We start from the raw sequence: 22537 nt of genomic DNA, 5'->3' as shown, positions 1-22537 counted from the left end.
ACACTTTCATACGGGCAAAATGTGCCTCATCGAAATAATGGTTTTAGACCCCAAGTATGTTTGGACGACATGTGTTTCAGACAATTTGGAGTCGATTGAGCAATGTCCGTCCGTCTGTCTGTCTGTCTGGCTGGCTGGAGCGCACGATAACTCTCGAACGGATCAATCGATTCGGTTCAAATTTTGGCTTTCGTAATATTTTGTCCAAACTTAGTTTAAGTTCGAAGATGAGCTATATCGGTCCACTCCTTCCGGTACCTCCCCCACAAAAGTTCGAAAATGTTCGGAAAATTTGTACGCACGATAACTCTTGAAGGGTGTAACCGATTTGGTCCATACTTTGCCCATCGTGGAGCGTGTACCAGACTTAGATCAGGTTTTAATATGGACTCAATCGGTCCACTCCGTCGGGTACCTCCCACACAAAATTTTGGAAAAGTTCAGTTTAGGAACATCTCTCGAATCGCTTTGATTTTTGCTTTAGCAACTTGTATTCACTGCCCTCCATACGACGGTATAAGTTTCATCAGGGGCAAGTCCATACTTCCTGAGAAAATAGCCTGAAAGTTGCAAAAAACCCCTATGACACCGTGTGAGGAGGTTGGAGGGCAAAATAACTCTCGAACAGGTCTGCCGATGCGGTCCAAAGTTTGGCCTTAGTAATATTTTGTCCAAACATAGTTTAAGTTCGAAGATAAGCCATATCGGTCCACTCCTTCAGGTACCTCCCCCACAAAAGTTCAAAAATGTTCGGAAAAATTGTGCGTACGATAACTCTTGAAGAGAGTGGCCGAATTGGTCCATACTTTACACATCCTAATATATCTACCAGATATAGATCAAGTTCAAATATGGACTATATTTGTCCGCTCCATCCGGTACCTCCCACTCAAAATTTCAGATACATGTTCACTTTAAGACCTGCTTTCGAATCACTTTGATTTTTGTTGAAGCAACTTGCATTGCTGCCTCAATTGCGATGGTAAAAGTTGTTTCAGGGGCAAGTTCATACTTCTTGAGCAAACATCCCTGAAGTTCTAAAAAACCCATATGGTATTATATGTAGTGGCTGGAGATCCGTTCTTTTTAGTATCTCCTCCGCAAAACTTTTGATATTAAATCCTAATAAACATTTTTGTCAGTTCAAACGCCCAAAATTTTTAAAACTCCCTAAATACATGCGTTTTTTGGAAAAAAAATTGTTTCAATATACACAGGCTGAGGGTATATCTCTGTCGGCAAAGCCGACTGATACTTTTTTACTTGTTTTTTCCTAGGTTGTACCATTTTTGAGATATATAAGTTTAAGTTGGGAAATTGTAGTCCTGACACTGTTTTATAAGGAGACGATACAGTCAGTGCATTGTACCAATTTGAATTTCTATATCTCAAAAACGGTAAAAACTACGAAGATACCAGAAAGGCAATTCTTGTACAGAATTTTCATAGCTACACCATTTTCTATAGTTATATTCCGATAGGACTTGCGGTTTCCAAGCAAAATTGTAAAATGCTAAAAAACCATAGAAATTTCAACTTGAATCGCGATTTATTGAAAAAGCGCTCCAGCGATTTTCTGTATTTATTTTATTTTTCTCATCTATGAACATTGTAGTTTCAGAATCCGCAAAAACTTCTCAGGTGTAAACACCTTCTATTTAAAGTTGCTTCAAGAGTACCATGTAACTTAAAAGTAACAAGTAAAAAAGTATCAGTCGGCTTTGCCGACAGAGATATACCCTCAGCCTGTGTATATTGAAACAATTTTTTTTCCAAAAAACGCATGTATTTAGGGAATTTTGGGCGATTGAACTGACAAAAATGTTGATTAGGATTTAATATCAAAAGTTTTGCGGAGGAGATACTAAAAAGAATGGATCTCCATCCACTACATATGGTACCATAGGGGTTTTTTAGACCTTCAGGGATGTTTGCTCAAGAAGTATGAACTTGCCCCTGAAACAACTTTTACCATCGCAATTGAGGCAGCAATGCAAGTTGCTTCAACAAAAATCAAAGTGATTCGAAAGCAGGTCTTAAAGTGAACATGTATCCGAAATTTTGAGTGGGAGGTACCGGATGGAGTGGACAAATATAGTCCATATTTGAACCTGATCTATATCTGGTAGATATATTAGGATGTGTAAAGTATGGACCAATTCGGCCACTCTCTTCAAGAGTTATCGTACGCACAATATTTCCGAACATTTTTGAACTTTTGTGGGGGAGGTACCTGAAAGAGTGGACCGATATGGCTTATCTTCGAACTTAAACTATGTTTGGACAAAATATTACTAGGGCCAAACATTGGACCGAATCGGCAGACCTGTTCGAGAGTTATTTTGCCCTCCAACCTCCTCACACTGTGTCATAGGGGTTTTTTGCAACTTTCTGGCTATTTTCTCAGGAAGTATGGACTTGTCCCCGATGAAACTTATACCGTCGTATGGAGGGCAGTGAATACAAGTTGCTAAAGCAAAAATCAAAGCGATTCGAGAGATGTTCCTAAACTGAACTTTTCCAAAATTTTGTGTGGGAGGTACCCAACGGAGTGGACCGATTGAGTCCATATTAAAACCTGATCTAAGTCTGGTACACGCTCCACGATGGGCAAAGTATGGACCCAATCGGTTACACCCTTCAAGAGTTATCGTGCGTACAAATTTTCCGAACATTTTCGAACTTTTGTGGGGGAGGTACCGGAAGGTGTGGACCGATATAGCTCATCTTCGAACTTAAACTAAGTTTGGAAAAAATATTACGAAAGCCAAAATTTGAACCGAATCGGTTCATCCGTTCGAGAGTTATCGTGCGCTCCAGCCAGCCAGACAGACAGACAGACAGACGGACGGACATTGCTCAATCGACTCCAAATTGTCTGAAACACATTTCGTCCAAACATACTTGGGGTCTAAAACCATTATTTCGATGAGGCACATTTTGCCCGTATGAAAGTGTATACCCTTCATAGCCTAAAGGCTGAGGGTATAAAAAAATATTTGTGTTTCACGAAAAAACATAATCAGTTGAACACGAGCTGTCCTGCTAGCATTAAATAAGGAGCACAACTTAAAAAAAAAGTTTCATCTATGTTTCTAAGAATTGTTTACATAATAGGGCGTTTGTTGACTCAGTGTTGTTTTTTCCAGAACTTCCTGTTTATGACTTCCATAGGCGGTGTAACGCCTCCTTTTAGCAATGGAAAAACATGCCACAAACTTATATAAAAAACATTGTCATAACACCGCGGGTTAGCTGGCTTTAGCTTTCTTTTTTTATAAATTGCCGCTCTAAACAAACAAGCATAAATTTATTATTAACAACGTAGACTTGTGGTGGTTAGAGAAAATAGAAAATAATATAATGTCGCCATTTCTGCCTATGCATGCATAGCCATCCAAACAAATATTGTTTTATAACTCCCCCAGGGATTTAACCACCCCCTCGAATGAGGATTTGCTATACGTTTAATGCTGTTATGCTATGCCTGTGTTATTTTTTGAGGAGTGGAAATGGGTGGCGTTGGTGAAATGAAATAAAAATAAATGAAATACCACGTTTAGCAAGTTCATCACAAAAACAACCAACGCAATAACAAAAGTGGCAAACATACATTCATAGCTGGAACGGGGGAAGAAAACAAATCAGTTTTACTTTGAACTTGGAATCAAAAAAGGTTTTCATAACTTCATCCAAGTTCAAAACTTGAAGGGGGTTAGAATTCTCCAGTATATTCTATACATAAATCTTCATTAATAACGAATGAAAAAAAGCTAAAGAAATGTGATTTGAAATAATGTGGCCCATTAATTCGCATAAGTATGAGTAAGTGCAAAATATGTATCCCCTGTGGCATGAAGTTGTATTTTTGCTTAATGATAGAAAATTATAATATAAGTGATGCAGAGTATTTTTTCCTTCATCCCCCAAAACACTTTTTGATGTCAACTGGGAATCCTTTTGCTCATTTATCAACAGAAAGGTTTTCATTTCAATTTCAGGCCATAAACGAAAGTTGAAGGGCAGTACGAGATCGTAAACAAATTAAATCGCTAAAATACTATTATTAAGTGATGTGACACACAAATAAATATTCTTCTTGTCATGTAAAATTTTAACAGGGACGATGTTTAATAGATATGGTCCAGCGAAGTTTAATACTCGACGGCCCAACGTATGTATATTAGACGGTCTCAACAAAGCATTTTTTATGCATAACCTCTAATAGTTTTCCATTTGATCCGAACGAAAACGATAAGTAGTAAGTTTGTTGCCGATCGGGTAACGTTAACACATCCCCCTGACTTATATTCATTTGCTAGCTTTTGCTTGTTTTTAATTTATGGACTCAAAAACCGCTGAACATATCTTCCAGCAAATTTCAGAATATAATACAGTCTCACCTAAAAGTAAAACAGGCCATATTAATGTTTAAAATCGTTAACCGATCATCATAATTTGTTGTAGAAATCGCAACAATGAATTGCCAAAGTTTTTTCATCGATTGGACCATAATTGCAGCCTTTACATAATTTTCTTGAGAATTCAAATTTGGCCCAGCGAAGTTTAATACTCGACGGGCCAACGTATGTATATTAGACGGTCTCAACAAAGCATTTTTTATGCATAGCCTCCAAAAGTTTTCCATTTGATCCGAACGAAAACGATAAGTAGTAAGTTTGTTGCCGATCGGGTGACGTTAACACATCCCCCTGAATTATATTCATTTGCTAGCTTTTGCTTCTTTTTAATTTATGGACTCAACCGCTGAACATATCTTCCAGCAAATTTCAGAATATAATACAGTCTCACCTAAAAGTAAAACGGGCTATATTAATGTTTAAAATCGTTAACCGATCATCATAATTTGTTGTAGAAATCGCAACAATGAATTGGTAAAGATTGGACCATAATTGCGGCCTTTGGATAATTTTCGTGAGTATTCACATTTGACCCATACAAATTACTATGGAAAGAAATATCGTTCGAGTTAACCGATCGCCATAAAATTTCATATAAGGTTTTTGGGTCAAATGGAAACAAATTTAGGCGATACAAGTTCCAAACAAGTAGGAAAAGCTTTAAGTTCGATCAGGCCGAACTTTTTATACCCTCCACCACAAATTTCAGGCATTTCGGTGGATTAATGTGGCCACAACCTTCAAAATACCGAAAATCGGAAGGTACTGTTCTATGGGGGCTACATGATGGCGTGTACCTATACCTACAAATTTCTTGGGGAAAGTTTTATACCCCCAACGAAGACTTAATACCAAATTTCAGCCATCTCGGTGTGATAATGAGGCCAAAACCTTCAAAATACCGAAAATCGGGAGATATCGTCCTATGGGGGCTATATCAAAACGTGGACCTATATAAACGTTTTATAGTAGAAATGTTTCTTAGCCTCTGGAAACAGAAAATACAAAGTTACAACCGATTCTGTTGTCAAATGGGACTAATACATTAAAAATATATTAAATTGACGCGTACTTTATATGGGGCGTTATATGGGGGCTATACCACAACGTGGACCTATATAAACCAACTTTGGTAGGCATGTTTTTTGGCCTCTGGAGACACAAAATACCAAATTACAACCAATTCGGTGGTAAAATGGGACAAATATCTTAAAAATTCCTTAAAACGACTGGGGCTATACGAAAGCGTGGACCTACATAGCCCGCTTTCAATACCAAAAGTCCTATGTACATATAATAGATTTTCCCAAAATTTCATCCACCTACGTCAATCCTTTCGGACGCTAGAGTGATTTCCACAGACGGACAGACGGACGGACATGGCTATATCGATGTAGAATTGCGCGCTGATCAATAATATATATAGTTTGTGGGGTCTACAATGATTATTTCGAGTAGTTACAAACGGAATGACAAACTTATTATACCCCCCATCCTATGGTGGAGGGTATCAAAAGAAATTTAGTGCTTTTTTTGGTTCAGTCTAATGGTAACATGGGGCGGCTTCACTACTGGGGCCCCTAGGCCAGCGCTGGTTTTCTCGAAAACGATAAGTTCTAGAAAACATCCGTTGAAGGGAAAATGGAGAGCTTTACAAATATCTATAATCGTTTGTGCCATAGAAATGATTGCTGATAAACACGGTTGGTCGTTATTAAAGGTATTGGGAAAATTATGCTAGGTACATTTTGTGATATCTTCTTTATCATTTGATATCAGAGACATATTTTATACCGTTGAATGACAACTACTGAAGAATAGAAATTCCAATAATTTGCATGCAAAATTAATTGAAAATTTAAATATATTCTTTAGGGTTATGACTTTTTGACCTTTTTTCTCACAAATGATTTCCTGTAGCTAGAATTTATTAACTTTTGCCTATTAAAGCCAAAAATAACGTTAATTTCATTTAATTACACTTTGCAAAATTTTTAGGGTGATCTTGTGCAAACAATTCGAACTGAGGATTTTTTGAAAGTACAGACTCAGATCCAGCTCGGATTCTATGGCCCCATCTAAACATGGTTAAATATTGAGTTTTTAAAGAAATTCGGGGCTATAACTCTGAAACCAATGCGAATCTTCTTCTGACCTCTGAAGCAAATTTGTAGATAAGAACAAGAATAAAATATTTGTAGAAATAATGAACTCGAAAATCTACATTTATTGCCTCAAATTTCAAAATATATGCAAAAATTCCACAATTTTTATACACTTCGCACAGTATCTCCAAAACCGTTAATTTTTTCTGAATATTTTCTTTTGGAAAAATATTCCCTGGAATGTAATACACAACTCTTCAGAACGTGTCATTAGTGTAAAATGCCTCTATGCCGTTGTTATACCCTCAGCCTTTAGGCTAAAGAGGGTATTTACACTTTGATACGACCAAAAATGTGCCTCATCGAAATAATGGTTTTAGACCCCAAGTATGTTTCTACGATATCCGTTTCAGACAATTTTGAGTAGATCTAGCAATGTCTGTCCGTCTGTCTTCTTCTTCAGGTACCTCCCCCACAAATGTTCAAAAATTGTCGCAAAACTTGTGCGCACGATAACTATTGTAGGGAATAACCGATTTGGTCCATACTTTGCACATCGTGTAATTTCTACCAAACTTATATGAGGTTCCAATATGGACTCAATCGGTCCACTCCTTCGGGTACCTACCACACAAAATTTCGGAAAAGTTCAGTTTAGGACCTGGTCTAGAATCGCTTTGATTTTTGTTTACGCAAGTTGTATTCGCTGTCCTCTATACGACACTGTAAGTTTCATTAGAGGCAAGTCCATACTTCCTGAGAAAATGGGCCTGAAAGTTACAAAAAACCCTATGACACCGTGTTAGTGGTTTGAGCGCAAGATAACTCTCGAACGGATCTGCTGATTCGGTCCAAAATTTGGCTTTCGTAATATTTTGTCCAAACTTAGTTCAAGTTCAAAGATGGATCATATCGGTCCACTTCCTTCCCCCACAAAAGTTCGAAAATGTTCGGAAAATTTGTGCGTACGATAACTCTTAAAGGGAGTAGCCGATTTGGTCCATACTTAGCACATTATGAAATTTCTACCAGACTTAGATGAGATTTCAATATGGACTCAATCGGTAAACTCCTTCGAGTACCTCCCACACAAAATTTCGGAAAAGTTCAGTTTAGGACCTGCTCTCGATTAGCCTTGGTTTTTGTTGTAACATCTTGTATTCACTGTCCCCTATACGAAGGTACAAGTTTCCTCAGGGGCAAGTCCATACTTCCTGTTCCAAAATAGTCTGAAAGTTGAAAAACCAACCCTATGACACCATGTTTATGGGTGGAAGCGCATGATAATTCTCGAACGGAAATACCTATTCCGGCCAAAATTTGGCCTTCGTAATATTGTTTCCAAACTTACTTTAAGTTCGTAGATAAGCCATATCGGTCCACTCCTTCAGGTAGCTACCCCACAAAAGTTCAAAAATATTCGGAAAAATTGTGCGCACGATAACTATTGATGGGAGTGACGGATTTGGTCCATACTTTACACATTCTGATAATATCTACCAGATATAGATCAGGTTCGAATATGGACTATATTTGTCCACTCCATCCCGTACCTCCCACACAAATTTTTGGATAAGTTCACTTTAAGACCTGATATTGAATCACTTTGATTTTTTTGAAGCAACTTACATTCGCTGCCTCAATTATAATGGTAAAAGTTGTTTCAGGGGCAAGTCCATACTTCTTGAAGGGTGTAAAAACCTTCTATGGCACCCCCATGGTCTATGTCGGTCTGTTCCTTTAAGTACCTTTTTCGCAAAATTTTTGAACTTTAATCCTAATCGACATTTTTGTCGGTTCATACGACCAAAATTTTGAAACCCCCTAAATACATAAGTTTTTTGTGAAAAAAGTGTTTCAATTTGCAGAGGCTGAGGGTATATCTCTGTCGGCAAAGCCGACTGATACTTTTTTTACTTGTTTTCAGTACATTTTTCAACGACGATTTGATAAAAATGTCAATAAAATAGTGAATTGCGAAATTCGAGAATAAACTGTTGGTGTGAACTGAGTTTGAAATACGTGTTGTAAAAGATTCCGCTGAAACAACATGAAGTAGGCAATTTAGAGTTTCAGAGCGTTCTGAAGAATTGTTGAGAACTTTATTTGGAAGATTGTTGCAAAAGGTTACTTGGTTAAACTCCAAATAGTTTAGCCGATACTGATGAGAATTTCAGCAATTATTTAAAATGTTCTATATTTTATAGATTTTGATGCCCTAGATGGAGATTTTCTTATGTGGGTTTTTTTAAAAGATAAGTTCTACTAGCTTAGGGCTACAATATTGCTAAAGACAGCAAGGACAAATTCGTATTCGCTTCTGATATAAAGGCCTGATAAATGCAAAAAAGTGTAGTTTTAGCCCGGTTTAGATGAGGCCATAAAATCCGAACTGGATCTGACAGGACAAAACCCTGCTAGGGGTTTTGTAGTTTAAATATGTAATGCATAGTGTTATACTGAAAATCCTGATGATGAAATTCATAGCTGTATTCACCTTCACTCTTCTGGGATGCTTTGAATAAAAGTTTATCAATCGTCCGGACGCTGCTGGTTTTTGGTACCAATCTAACTTAAGTTCATTGCCTAGTCGTGTTATAATTGCATCTAGGTATGGTAGCTTATTATGTTTTTCTATTTCATGTGTAAACTGGATGTTCTTGTCGAATGAGTTCAAAATCATCAGTGTATTTTCGTTTTCAGTTTTCTTAATTATACAAAATATACAGTCAGCTTTTCAATAGAAGCGTCCAATAATTCTTCCATTACTACGTCAGCAATAATCGGTGACGCTGGCGATCCCATTGGAAGTCCTTTTCGCTGCTCGTACACTTTATCTTCAAATATGAAATATCTAAATAAATCTTTGGGTATTCTTGTGTGGTCCTTAAGTATATTCCATTTTTCCGTGATGGTCTTTAATGCTAAATTTATTGGTAAGCTTGGAAATAACAACACTACGTCAAAGCAAATTAATATTTCGTCGTCATTGATATTCATATTGTTAATTTTTGCCTTAAAATCCATTGCATCTTTGATATTATATATTGAGTCCTTCGTCAAGTGAATTGATTGAATTGTCGTCAACATACGATAGTTATGTTGTTTTGATTATATAATTTTTCGGCCAATTTATTATTTTTGCTTTGTAGTGTCGAAGTTGGATCCCTTTTTAATCTCTTTCTTTAAAATTGGGATAGACGTTTTTCTCCTAAAATAATGTAATGTTTGTGTTATACTAGAATGTTTATCTTTTTGCAATATATTGTTTTTTGCCAGAGATTGTCGAGGACAATCAAACTATTGGATGAATAAAGAGAACAAAAATTAAAAATAAAAACACAGGTTTTTAATGACCCTCAGCCGAAACAAGTACAACATCAATATTAGTATTGACAAATTTAAAAAAATAAGAGAAAAATGCACTCATTTGAATCCCACTACCAAGGAGGACTTAAATGAAATGATGAAATGATTTAAACAAATGTTAAAAAATGCAATTTTGTATTTTTTGGTAAAATAACAAATAAAGGAAAATTGTATTGAAAACTTTCATCTACGGGCAGATCGTACACCTGTTGGACCAGCATGTCAGGAAGCATGGACTTGTCCACGGAAAATATAATTTGGCTGTAAACAGCACCACGAAGAACATCATCGGTATAAATTTCCAAAGGATCTCCACACAGACCCTAAACTGCACTTGGACACAAATGTTGAACCGATATGGGCCATTTTTGAAGTTAAACTAAGTTTGGGCAAAATATGACGAAGGCCAAATTTTGAACCAAACCGGTTTATCAGATCGAGAGTTATTGTGCTCTCCAGCTACTACATATGGTGCCATAGGGGGTTTTTACAACTTTTGGGCTGTTTTCCCGAGAAGTATGGACTTGCCACTGAAAAAACTTTTACCGTCGTAATGGAGGCAGCGAATGCAAGTTGCTTCAACAAAAATCGAAGTGATTCGAGTGCAGGTCTTAAAGTGAACTTATCCGAAGTTTTGTGTGGGAGGTACCGGAAGGAGTAGAAAAATATTGTCCATATTCGAACCTGATATATATCTGGTAGATATATTAGGAAGTGTAAAGTGTGGACCAAATCGGTCACTCCCTTTAAGAGTCATAGTGCGCACAATGTTTCCGAACATTTTTGAACTTTTGTGGGGGAGGTACCTAAAGGAGTGGACCGGTATGGCTTATCTTCGAACTTAACCTAAGTTTGGACAAAATATTACAAAGGCCAAATTTTGGACCGAATCGGCAGATCCATTCGGGAGTTATACTGCACTGCAACCACTACACACCGTGTTATAGGGTTTTTATCTTTAGGCTATTTTCTCAGGAAGTATGGACTTGCGCTTGATAAAACTTGTACCGTCGTATGGAGGGCAGTGATTACAAGTTGTTACAACAAAAATCAAAGCGATTCGAGAGCAGGTCCTAAACTGAACTTTTCCGAAATTTTGTGTGGGAGGTACCCGAAGGAGCGGACAGATCGAACCCATATTGGAACCTAATCTAAGTCTGGTAGAAGCTTCACGATGTGCAAAGTATGGACCAAATCGGTTACTGTCTGCAAGAGTTATCGTGCTCACAAATTATCCGAACATTTTTGAACTTTTGTGGGGGAGGTACCAGAAGGAGTGGACCGATATTACCCATTTTTGAACTTAAACTAAGTTTGGACAAAATATTACAAAGGCCAAATTTTGGACCCAATCGGTTCCTCCGTTCGAGACGGACGGACATTGCTAAATCGACTCCAAATTGTCTGAAACACATTTATTTCAAACATACTTGGGGTATAAAACCATTATTTCGATGAGACACATTTTGCCCGTATGAAAGTGTGTTAGCATAAGAGCTGAGGGTATAAAAATCTATCAAAATCAATCTATTAGTGTTAAAAATTAATTTTAAATATTAAATCGCGAAAATTGCATCCAAGTCCACCGTGAAATTTTTTTCTATTTTTTTATTAAATAGCTGATAAACAAGTAAAAAAGTATCAGTCGGCTTTGCCGACAGAGATATACCCTCAGCCTCTGTGGATTGAAATAATTTTTCCCAAAAAAAAAACAATATGTGTTTAGGGAGAGTTTACAAAAATTGGGCGTATGAACTGAAAAAAGTATGGATAAGTTTAAAGCTCAAAAATTTGCGGGGATGTCGATAGATAGAGCTTTTGTTATCACACTGGCCTACGAAAAACATAATATCGCTGTAAACAGGGCCTCGAACAGACCCTAAGCCACACCAAAAGGTTGAACATTTGTGTGGGTGGTACCACAAGGATTTAACAGATAGGGCCCAAATTTGAACATAAACTAAGTTCCGACAATATTAAGAGATCCAAAGTTTGGACCAAATCGGTTGATACGTCTGTAAGAAATCGCGCGTACCATTTTAGCGAATATTTTTGAACTTTTGTGGGGGAGGTGCCGGAAGGAGTGGACTTATAAGCACCAGCTTCCAATTTCATCTAATATTCGAAGATATATTACAATATCCAAAGTATGGACGAACGCAGTATTCGGTTCGAGCTCTCCAGCCACTACATATGGTGCCATAGGGGTTTTTTACAACTTTCGGGCTGTTTTCTAAAGAAGTATGGACTTGCCCCTGAAAAACGTTTACTGTCGTAATTGCGGCAGCGAACGCATGTTGCTTCAACAAAAACTAAAGTGATACGAGAGCAGGTCTTAAAATGAATTTATCCACAAATTTTCCGCACATTTTTGTGGGGGAGGTACTTGAAGGAGTGGACCGATAAGGCTTATCTTCGAACTTAAACTAAGTTTGCACAAAATATTACGAAGGCCAAGTTTTGGACCGAATCGGCAGATCCGTTCGAGAGTTATCTTGCGCTTCAACCACTACACACGGTGTCATAGGGTTTTTTTGTACCTTTCAGGCTATTTTCTCAGGAAGTATGGACTGATGAAACTTATACCGTCGTATGGGGGCAGTAAATACAAGTTGCTACAATAAAAATCAAAGCGAACTTTTTCTAAATTTTGTGTGACAGGTACTCGAAGGAGTGGATCGATTGAGTCCATATTGAAAAATCATCTAAGTCTGGTAGAAGTTTTACGATGTACAAAGTATGGACCAAATCGGTTAATTTCTACAAGAGTTATCGTGCGCACAAAGTTTCCGAACATTTCCGAACTTTTGTGGGGGAGGTACCGGAAAGTGTGGACCGGTATAACCCATATTCGAACTTAAACTAAGTTTGGACAAAATATTACGAAAGCCGAGCGAAACAATATTGTTATTCGTTTGACTGAATATTATAAAATTTTACAATGTTAGATGTAAAATTTTTGACAGCCCGGTATGTAATCATGAAGCGTTGTCAGTTTTAAATGTTTTTCTTATTAAGTGGTCCAAAGTGTCAAGAATCTTATCCCGTTACTAATTTATTCAAATATATGACCTGAAAAATATACTATTTTCCTCAGAAACCTGCCATTGGACTTATAGTGCATACTAGAGAGCGGTGTAAAAATTTAATAATAAAATATAATTTTCCAAATAGAACATTGGCGGCGTTTTTTACTGACTTAATCTCATTGTTGTTATTTTAATATTTAAAACAATTAATTTATTAGTGGAGAAGGTTTGACATTGTTCGCCAAGAGGTAAAGCAGGGAAGACTAGTTTCGATCCTCGCCGCAGGCTCTCATCAGTTCCCTTGTTTTTTACTATTGTGGATATTCTCCACCGAAGTTATTTTTTATACCCAAACTCGAAGTATAAAGACGAACCAAGAAAAAAATTCAGTGAGAAGGCATTTTTATCACACTGGCCTACGAAAAACATAATATCGCTGTAAACAGGGCCTCGAACAGACCCTTAGCCACACAAAAATGTTGAACAGTTGTGTGGGTGGTTCCACAAGGATTGGACAGATAGGGTCTAAATTTGAACATAAATTGAGTTTCGACTATATTTAGAGATCCAAAGTTTGGACCAAATCGGTTGATACGTCTATGAGAAATCGCGCGTACCATTTAAGCGAATATTTTCGAACTTTTGTGAGGGAGGTACCGGAAGAAGTGGTCATATAAGCACCACCTTCGAATTTCATCTAATATTCGAAGAAATATTACATTATCCAAAGTGTGGACGAACGCAGTATTCGGTTCGATACATATTTCTGGGTGTTTTCTCAAGAAGTATGGACTTGCCCCTTAAAAAACTTTTACTGTCGTAATTGCGGCAGCGAGTGCAAGTTGCTTCAACAAAAACTAAAGTGATTCGAGAAATTACTTCGGCGGAGAATATCTGCAAACAAGAAATAAGGGAACTGATGAGATCCTGTGGCGAGGATCGAAACTAGTCTTTTCTGCCTTACCCCTTGGCGAACAATGCCAAATCTTCTCCACTAATAAATTAGTTGTTTTAAATATTAAAACAACTACAATGGGATTAATCGAGACTATTTTTAAAAAAATCAAAATTATAATTTTCCATATTAATGTACATGTGTAAGAAATAAATTGTAAACAAATATATTAATAAATGTATTTATTTATAACAATAAAACTAGGTTTCATTTAAAATTAAGAAATATAATTACTTTTGCAAACGTTTGGTTGGCTACCTTTATCCTGGTTAAGATTCAACATTTTGTTGTCTCTAGATTAAAATTAATTTAATGCAACATAGACTTTTTGATTTGTGGTTGAAAAGCAAATGTTCTCAAATTATATCCAAAATTTGTAGGTTTAATCAAAACTCAAATCAATGACTTCGACACACTTCTCTTCACAATGTATGATCGACAAGTGTTGGAAAATAACTTACCTTTTTATACTCGATGCCTCTATTTTCAGACAATCACAAAATACAATCCGTAAGTATCCTTGGAACAAAATGTCTAATAAGATGAAAGGTTTTCTTTCTGTTTTCCTTTTTAATATGTTTCGTATTTTTTTTCGTTTACAGCTGGGACTCTGTGTAAATATTAATTTTTTGATAACGTGGATATTTGTGATGTATCAGATGTCACAGTAGGTGTTTTTTTCTTCTATCTTTCTTTTCTATGGTGTGGGAATGCTTGCGAAAACTAACCCGAGAAAAGTAGACACCACTTTGTCACAGACAATACACCCCCGTTATGATAAGATACGCTACGTGGACGTAGCGTTCAACTCTAAGCTCAACAAAAACTCGTCGTCGTCACACAATTTTCTTTCATACACGTCGAACAAACAACGTAAAGTTATAACAACTTAAACGCACACACTGACACAAGGGGGGTAGCTAAAACGAATGTTCAAAAAACACAGACACAGATTTAGAAGTGGTCTACACACTTTTTTAGGTTGGATGCTGAGTGCGGTCGGTCGGTCGTTGCTTGGGTGTTTTTTCTATCTTTCTTTGTATTCGTTTATGTTGTATGTATGGGCGAATATATAAATTTAAAGCAAAAAATTTCACTCACAATGACATGAATTTAAGCAATTCCAGCAAATCAATTTCATTAAAATTTAAACACACAGAGAGAGAATTCTGGATTTCGATTTTGTGGATGCGTTGTTATTAAAGGCGTTATTATTTTATTTTGGTTTCCTTTGATCTCTTTGAAAATTATTTTTATATTATTCTTCAATTTTTGTTTTCTTTTTCCAGAATAATGGAATTATTTGTTGATGATGTTGTTTTTTTTTACTTTTTATGCGTTTTCAAGGTGTTTTTAATTAACAAACTTTACACGGCACACGTTCGAGATGAACTGAATTGAAATTCTGCTATGACCATTAACGAAAGACCATGAATCATGAGAAAAATTTTGTATCTTCCGGTTATGCTACAGAGCAACTGAAAGTTTAGCAAAAGCTATCTGTGATTTTCATCCCCTGTAAAAGTTGGAATGAGGGTGGGTGGTGATGGAGAGATGTGTTTTTTGGGTGCTTGGTGCTATAAGAGAAAATAACAAAGTGGAGAGTGTATAAGAGAACATTTATGTTTTGACGTTCAATAACAACAGAGATACACTGGAAGAAATATCAGCGCAAAACTGTCTATAAATATAGTTATCTATAGTTACTGCTGTAGTGTGATTATGTAACTATTATTTCTCTACTGACAAAAAATCGGAGGAAATTAAAACACAAAATGGTGAATGAACATTAATAACACTGTGCAACAAAATTCAATTTATTTCAAAATGATGGGAAAAACTGAGTATATTATGAATGTAGAGCTAAAAATATGATATACCTGTATCGTACCTGTAAAGTTTACATGGGAAAGTAACCAAAGTAGGGCGGTGCATGTTCCGCCCATTTCTAATTTTTTCGAAATATTCGAGTTAAGATATCTTGGAATCCTTGCATTTTAGGTATATAGTGTATTTAGCAACATTACAGAAGAGGATGTAGGGAATATTTTTGTTAAAAATGTTAACCATCATGCAGGTCATCAAAGGGGTCTTTTTGGTCCTTTTTGAAAAATCTTTCAAAAACTCCTTTACAATGTGATCATATCAAATCCAAATATTCTATAAAATTTTACTATAGGTCTCAGAATACACCAATTCTGTAAATCTTATCTAGTCGCCAGACATCTCTAAAAATGAAAAACAAGTTTTAGGGTTAAAGTCAGACTTCATCTGAGTTTATCAAAATTGTCCCATAAAACAAAGATAAAAATATTCTTCGTCAAATTTCACTATGGGTTACCAAGAAATGAAATGTCTTTTTATATTATACTAGCAAAATGCCCGCTACTTCGTGTGCGGTAAAGGAATAATATACAAAAACTTTATTAAATATGAAAATAGTGAATTGATATTTCATTTCATTTAAATACTGTTCGTCACCTTTTGTTCATATTTCAAAAAAGACCTTATCGCACCCTTACACTTCGAAAGCGGCCCACATTTTAAATTCCTGTCCATGTTTTATTAGAACGGTTCGGGTATTTTGATGATTTTATCCACATTTTCCAACCGAAAAATGTAGAAAACCTTTATTAAAAAGATGTTACTCTATATAACAGTTAATTTTTTGAGACATTTAATTCTAGGTCTTTTTATTCTCAGGATGTAAAGACCTTCTTGTAAAACATTAGCCGCATAGATCTACCTTTTCAAATTAACGTTCAGAATAGAAAACAAAAAAATAAAAACAATTTTGTTGAAAAGATACGTTTGACTTTTTGATTTCAGTACGTTATATAGAAACCAAATTCATGTTAACATGGAAACAACACTATTACAGTCTTAGCTCTACTTGTTCCCTCAATGCCAATGGTATTACATGTAGAAACCTTTCAGACATTTAAGGCGTATTTTAATAAACATTCTGATCCAATCTCAACATTAATCCTAATAACAAATTTCATGTATCTACTCACTCAGTACCAGTGCTTAATATTTTGTTCTATTTAATACTTCTAGTACACTTATTCTACGACATCTAACATTTCCAACACAACCTCAATAAATCAGCCCTCAGTCTAATTTCAGAATTTGTGTGCATTTAAAAAAATCCTTATCTAAACATCAACATAAACCTTCATACAATAATTTGAAATTCCAGATATCGCTATGCAACACGAAACCGGTACCAAATTTTGTACTTCTAATAAGTATACGTTTCAAAAATTACATCCTTATATACTTACTTACGTAGTTGTTACGTTACTTTTTGGAATACCGCGCCTTTTCATTTCTTCATCCACTTGTATGCTCCATCGAAGCTTTGGCCTGCCGATTCTGCGTGCACCGCCATGTGGCATGTATTCATACGCCTTTTTTGCGGGTTCATCATTGCTCATTCTCATGATATGGCCTAGCCAACGCAATCGTTGCATCTCGATACGTATAACTATATATATGCCTTTGTATAGCTTATATAGCTCGTGGTTCATACGACGTCGCACCGACGTAGCCAGGGGGGGGGGCCCGGGGGGCCCGTGCCCCCCCCCCGAAATGATTTTAGTTCCCATAGGATATTAGCTTATGTTACACATTTTTTTAATTTTTGAGTAAAATTTTAAACTGTTTTAAATTGTTCAAGAAATATGTAAAGTAGTTGGAAGTATTACAGAGAATTATTTTACTTCATTTGTATACTTATTGCCCAACATATTTGAAACTATAAGCAATTGTATGCATAGTTCTTGTTAAGTTTCTTGTTAAGTTTGATATGAGAAATGCGTTTAATCGGAATTTTAGGCTGACTGTAAGTGTTACTGTGTTCAGAACAAAACGTTTATTTGTATTTATTGAACGTTTGTAACATGTTACGTCCATGACTTTGGCTTATAAACAACATCCAGAAAAAAAAACATTTTTGCGATATTTTGTTTTTGAAAAATTTTATAAGAGCAATTCAACAATAAAATATAAAACCGTAGCTTAATCTTTGTGGTTTTAAGTGTTTGTATATTTTCTCTAAACGCTTTTATAATGAACTATTTTGAAATTTATAACAATTACAAATTCTTTATTAGTTTGAAATTTGCAATAAAAAAACTATATCAACCATTTTTTATGATATAATTTCTGCTCCACCGCGGTGTCGTAAATGTTTATTGGACAAAAGGATTTTTCTGTCGAATTTTTATGTTTTGTTCGACCTTTCGAATGTTAATAAAATAAAGATTATTGAGCTTGAGGTGCGCTACGAATAAGGTAAAATATATTTTGACAAATTTATTTGTAGGCGAATTTTCGTCACTCATTCCAACTTTCAGGAAAATCTGGTATATAAAGCGTGTTTGGTGCATCAAATACATGAAATCGGACGAAAATATAGATAAGAGCTATATCCAAATCTGAACCGATTTCAATATAATTTGGAAAATTTATTTCTAGACCAAATTCCTGCATGCATCCAAAATTTGGAGACATTATATGATACCATTCTATTGATATTTGCATAAAAAATCTAAATTTTTCGGAGGTGCCTCCGATTCTGATGCTATATCTCCGGATCAACGTGGAATTTCAGAAATATTTATAGCCTATGTTACTTTCAGGCCATGTAGTGATATACTCTGGAAATTTCAGGAAGATCAGTTCAGCGGTTTTTGAGTCCATAAACTTCAAACAAACAAACGTACAAACATTTTTCTACTTTATATATATTGATGATTTATTACATATTATTTCCAATATTTCAAAACTACAATCATCTTCAGTGATTTTTCTGTCGATTACTCTTTGAATAAAACCAGAAGAAAATGTCATAGAAACCCACATCAATTGTATTTTGGGAAGTACTTTTAATGGATGCACATTTCTAGAAATGTTAATTTTTCCTCCTTCGGTAAAGGACTTTGTGACGACAAACGAAATCTAAAAACTGATCGGAAACAGGCTCTACTTCGTCAATATCTCAACAAGTAAGACTCGACTTTGCAGACAGGAATATACCCTGAGCATGTGTGAATTGAAACTTTCATCTATAGACAGATCGAATAGCGGTTACACAGCCAAAATCCTTAAACCCAAAAACTATGTATTAGGAGATTTTCAGAAATTTGTAGTCATTTTCGTACGTATGAACTTGCAAATAAAATATGGATTTGTATCATTGATCACAAGTGTTGCGGAGGAGGTATGGAGAAATGGACCGGACCGACATAGTTCATTTTGGGAGTAGATCTAATTTTGGGAGTCATTCCTTTTAAAAGATATTGCGCCCACCAGTAATTTCAGTTCGAAACAGTATAATTTTCACCTTTTGACCCTTATGTCAGGAAATATGGACTTGCCCACGAAAAATATAATACCGATCTAAACACAAGGAATACCTTCAGTAAAAATGTATAAAGATCCTCAAATAGACCTTAAACTGCACTTAAACAACTATTTTGAAGGTTTGTGAGGAAGGTACCCCAGTATGGCCCATTTTCGAGCAAAAACTAAGTTTGGAAAAAATATTACTAAATCCAAAGTTTGGACCAAATCTGTTGCTTCGTTCAAGAAAACTCGCCCATTCCACTTTAGCTAAAATTCTTGCAATTTGCGGGGGAAATACCAGAAGAAGTATACCGAAAAGCACCATCTTCGAATTTTGTATATATAAGGCTCGGTGAATGAATGCGATAAATAAAGTTTTGACCAACGCAGTATCCGTTTCGAAAGTTGTCGTGCGCACTAGCCACTACACATGTTTACCTTAGGTGTTCTTTACAGATTTCGGGCCATTTTCTCTGGAAGTTTAGACTTGCCTCTGAAAAACTTGTACTGTAGTAAAGGGGCCCGAGAACACTTGTTGCAAAAAGCAAAGCGTTTCCAGAGAGTTATTTTTATTTATTTCATATTTTTTTACTTATAACTAAATTATAAGCTTATCCAGGGAGGTCTTAAACTACATTCGCGGAACATTTTTGAAATACTCTGGGGAAGTTTGCCGAAAGAGTAGATCGATATGGCCCATCTTCGAAGTTGATCAAAATATCACGAAGGCCAAATTTTGGGCAGAATCGGTTGGTCTGTTTGAGAATTATCGTGCCCTCCAGACAGCTACCCAGACGAACGGACATAGCTAAGTCGACTCCAAGTTTTCTAAAGCAGATTTCTTCCAAACACACTTTGGCCCTAAAGCCATTATTTCGATGAAGCACATTTTGGCTAAAGGCTGAGAGTATAAAAAATTTAGATTGGGAAAAATTGTGTTTATGGATTGGACGCCAAAATTGGTCTATTGACAGATGCATGTTTTGGCGACAGAATTTGTCATTTACATAACCGCGATTATGTGCTTGATGGATAGACTAACTATTGCTCAGCATTAGTTCTCGGCCTTCAGAAATTCTTTGTGATAAGTGGACATCCGATTTTTGCATATATTTCAAAATTATAATGTTAAGAGATTTGAAAATTAAATGTTATGGTATTTCTAAGTTTTTCTTTTGGTCTAACCGAAGTGATATCACTGAATTTCATAACATTCCCTATAGTTGTGAATTATTTGATAAATGATATGGGATTATTAATATATTCATTGTTTTGAACATATATTAACTGTGACATATTGTCAAAAAAAGTTCTAAAAACAAGACAAAATTGGCCAAGAAGTCTTACGCCATTCGAATTAAAAAATAGTAATGAAAATTATTTCATCAGTAAAATAAGTCTAAAATAAGGTTTACATCTTTGCTAAATAAGAAATTTTTGCTAACACGAACTTTCAAAATTTTGGTCAGGTGGGCCCCCCCCCGAAATGAAATCCTGGCTACGTCCCTGCGACGTCGATATTCACCGTCAACACAAATCGGCCCGTAGATCTTTCGAAGAATTTTCCTCTCAAACACACCAAGCACTGCCTTATCTGCTTGCGCAAATACCCATGCTTCGGAGCCCTACTTTAGCACGGGTAGTATCAGCGTTTTGTATAGTGTTATTTTTGTTTGACGAGATGTGGCTCTGTTTTTTAAATTGCTTACTTAGACCATAGTAGCATCTGTTGGCCAATACAATTCTTCTTCTTATTTCACAACTGATGTTGTTTGTTGTGTTTATGGCAGTGCCGAGGTAGACGAAGTCTTTAACTACCTCAAAATTGTAGGTACCAACTTCCACAGTTGGTCCGAGCTCTATGGACGCTTTGCGCGTTACTTCCTTTACTGATCGTCCCATGATGTCTATGTCATCAGCATAGGCAAGTAAGATGTGGCTATTGGTGTAAATTGTGCCATTTCTTTTGACATTTGCTTCTCGTATTACCTTTTCCAGCAAAATGTTGAATAGGTCACACGAAAGGCTGTCTCCTTGTCTGAAACCTCTTTTGGTACAAAACTCTTCGGAGAGGTTCTTTCCAATTTTAACTAAGGACCTAGTATCAGTTAAAGTCATCTTACAAAGCCGGATGAGCTTTGCGGGGATACCAAATTCAGACATTGCGTGGAATACCTTTGATCGGAGGGGACTGTCGAATGCTGCTTTATAATCGACAAAAAGGTGAAGTGTGTGACATACGTCTGCCAATGCGAAGACTGCACCTTCTCTATAAAGAGTGCGAACATTCCAGGTGCAGATTCGCAGATCATGGTCCTTAAAACGTTTGCGGGGTTCGTCAACTTTAGAGGAGTTTGTTTTTCTTTTCTTTCGTTTTTTCATAGTAGGATGTTTTTTCTAGGGGAGGGTTACTAACCCGACGCCCAAACCCAAGTGTTTACCGTTCTTATGGGTGAACGCGCGACACATGTTAGCTCACTACCTTTAACGGGTGTTAAAGGCACACAAAATTATGTATATCACAACAGCGATTTAGTATTTTTCTTATACATAAGTACGTATTTCCAAAACGTCCTCTCCATCTCCACTCTGGACTAAAACCGAATTTCACATTGTCAGCTCTACCCCTTCACACAATAACAACTTGAATCAAATTCTTAATCATACACTTCAACAGTATTCTTCATTCCAAATTTCAGGTTTCCAGCTCTATCGGTTCACCCAAATCTAAATTGTACCAAATGTAGTACCATTTTGTACTTTTCGTAACCATGAGTATGAAATTCCAAAACTATATCAGTCCTACACTCCAACAGTAATCTAATTCCAAATTTCAGGATTACAGCTCTCTTTGTTCACCCAAATACAAATTGTACCAATCTAGTATTTTTCGCACACATAGATACGAATTTTCAAAACTTCCTTAATCATACAGCCCAACAGTAAACATAACTCCAAATTTCAGCATTCCAGCTCTATCCGTCCGCGCAAATCCAAATTGTACCTAATTTACTACTTTTTCGTACCCTTATGTACAAATTTCCTAAACTTTCTCAATCCTACACTCCAACAGTAATCATAATACCAAATTTCAGGATTCCAGTTCTATCCGTTCTCTCAAATCCAAATTCTACTTTCCGTACATATATGAACAAATGTTCAAAATTACCTCTATATCTCAATACCGCACACCAACAGTAATCATAATTCCAAATTTGAGTATTTCTGATGTATCCTTTCACCCAAATCCAAATTGTATCAAATTTAGTACCATTTAGTATGGATAAGTACGAATTTCCAAAACGA

The 22537-nt window shown here is 36.0% G+C and overlaps 1 protein-coding gene across 1 annotated transcript in view; it reads right to left on the bottom strand.

Annotated features, from left to right (window-relative positions):
- The window catches only part of miple1 (midkine and pleiotrophin 1), a 71775-nt gene extending 56415 nt beyond the window's left edge, over nucleotides 1-15360 (bottom strand). Inside the window, exon 1 of the mRNA XM_073987609.1 lies at nucleotides 14341-15360. The gene's annotated coding sequence lies outside the window, so the exon portion shown is untranslated. The remainder of the gene's footprint in view (nucleotides 1-14340) is intronic.
- Nucleotides 15361-22537: the final 7177 nt, after the last annotated feature.

This window comes from Musca autumnalis, unplaced genomic scaffold (genome assembly GCF_047663935.1).
Source record: "Musca autumnalis isolate F117 unplaced genomic scaffold, ASM4766393v1 scaffold_4, whole genome shotgun sequence".
NCBI classification, from domain to species: domain Eukaryota; kingdom Metazoa; phylum Arthropoda; class Insecta; order Diptera; family Muscidae; genus Musca; species Musca autumnalis.
This window is presented reverse-complemented; position numbering and strand designations above follow the sequence as displayed.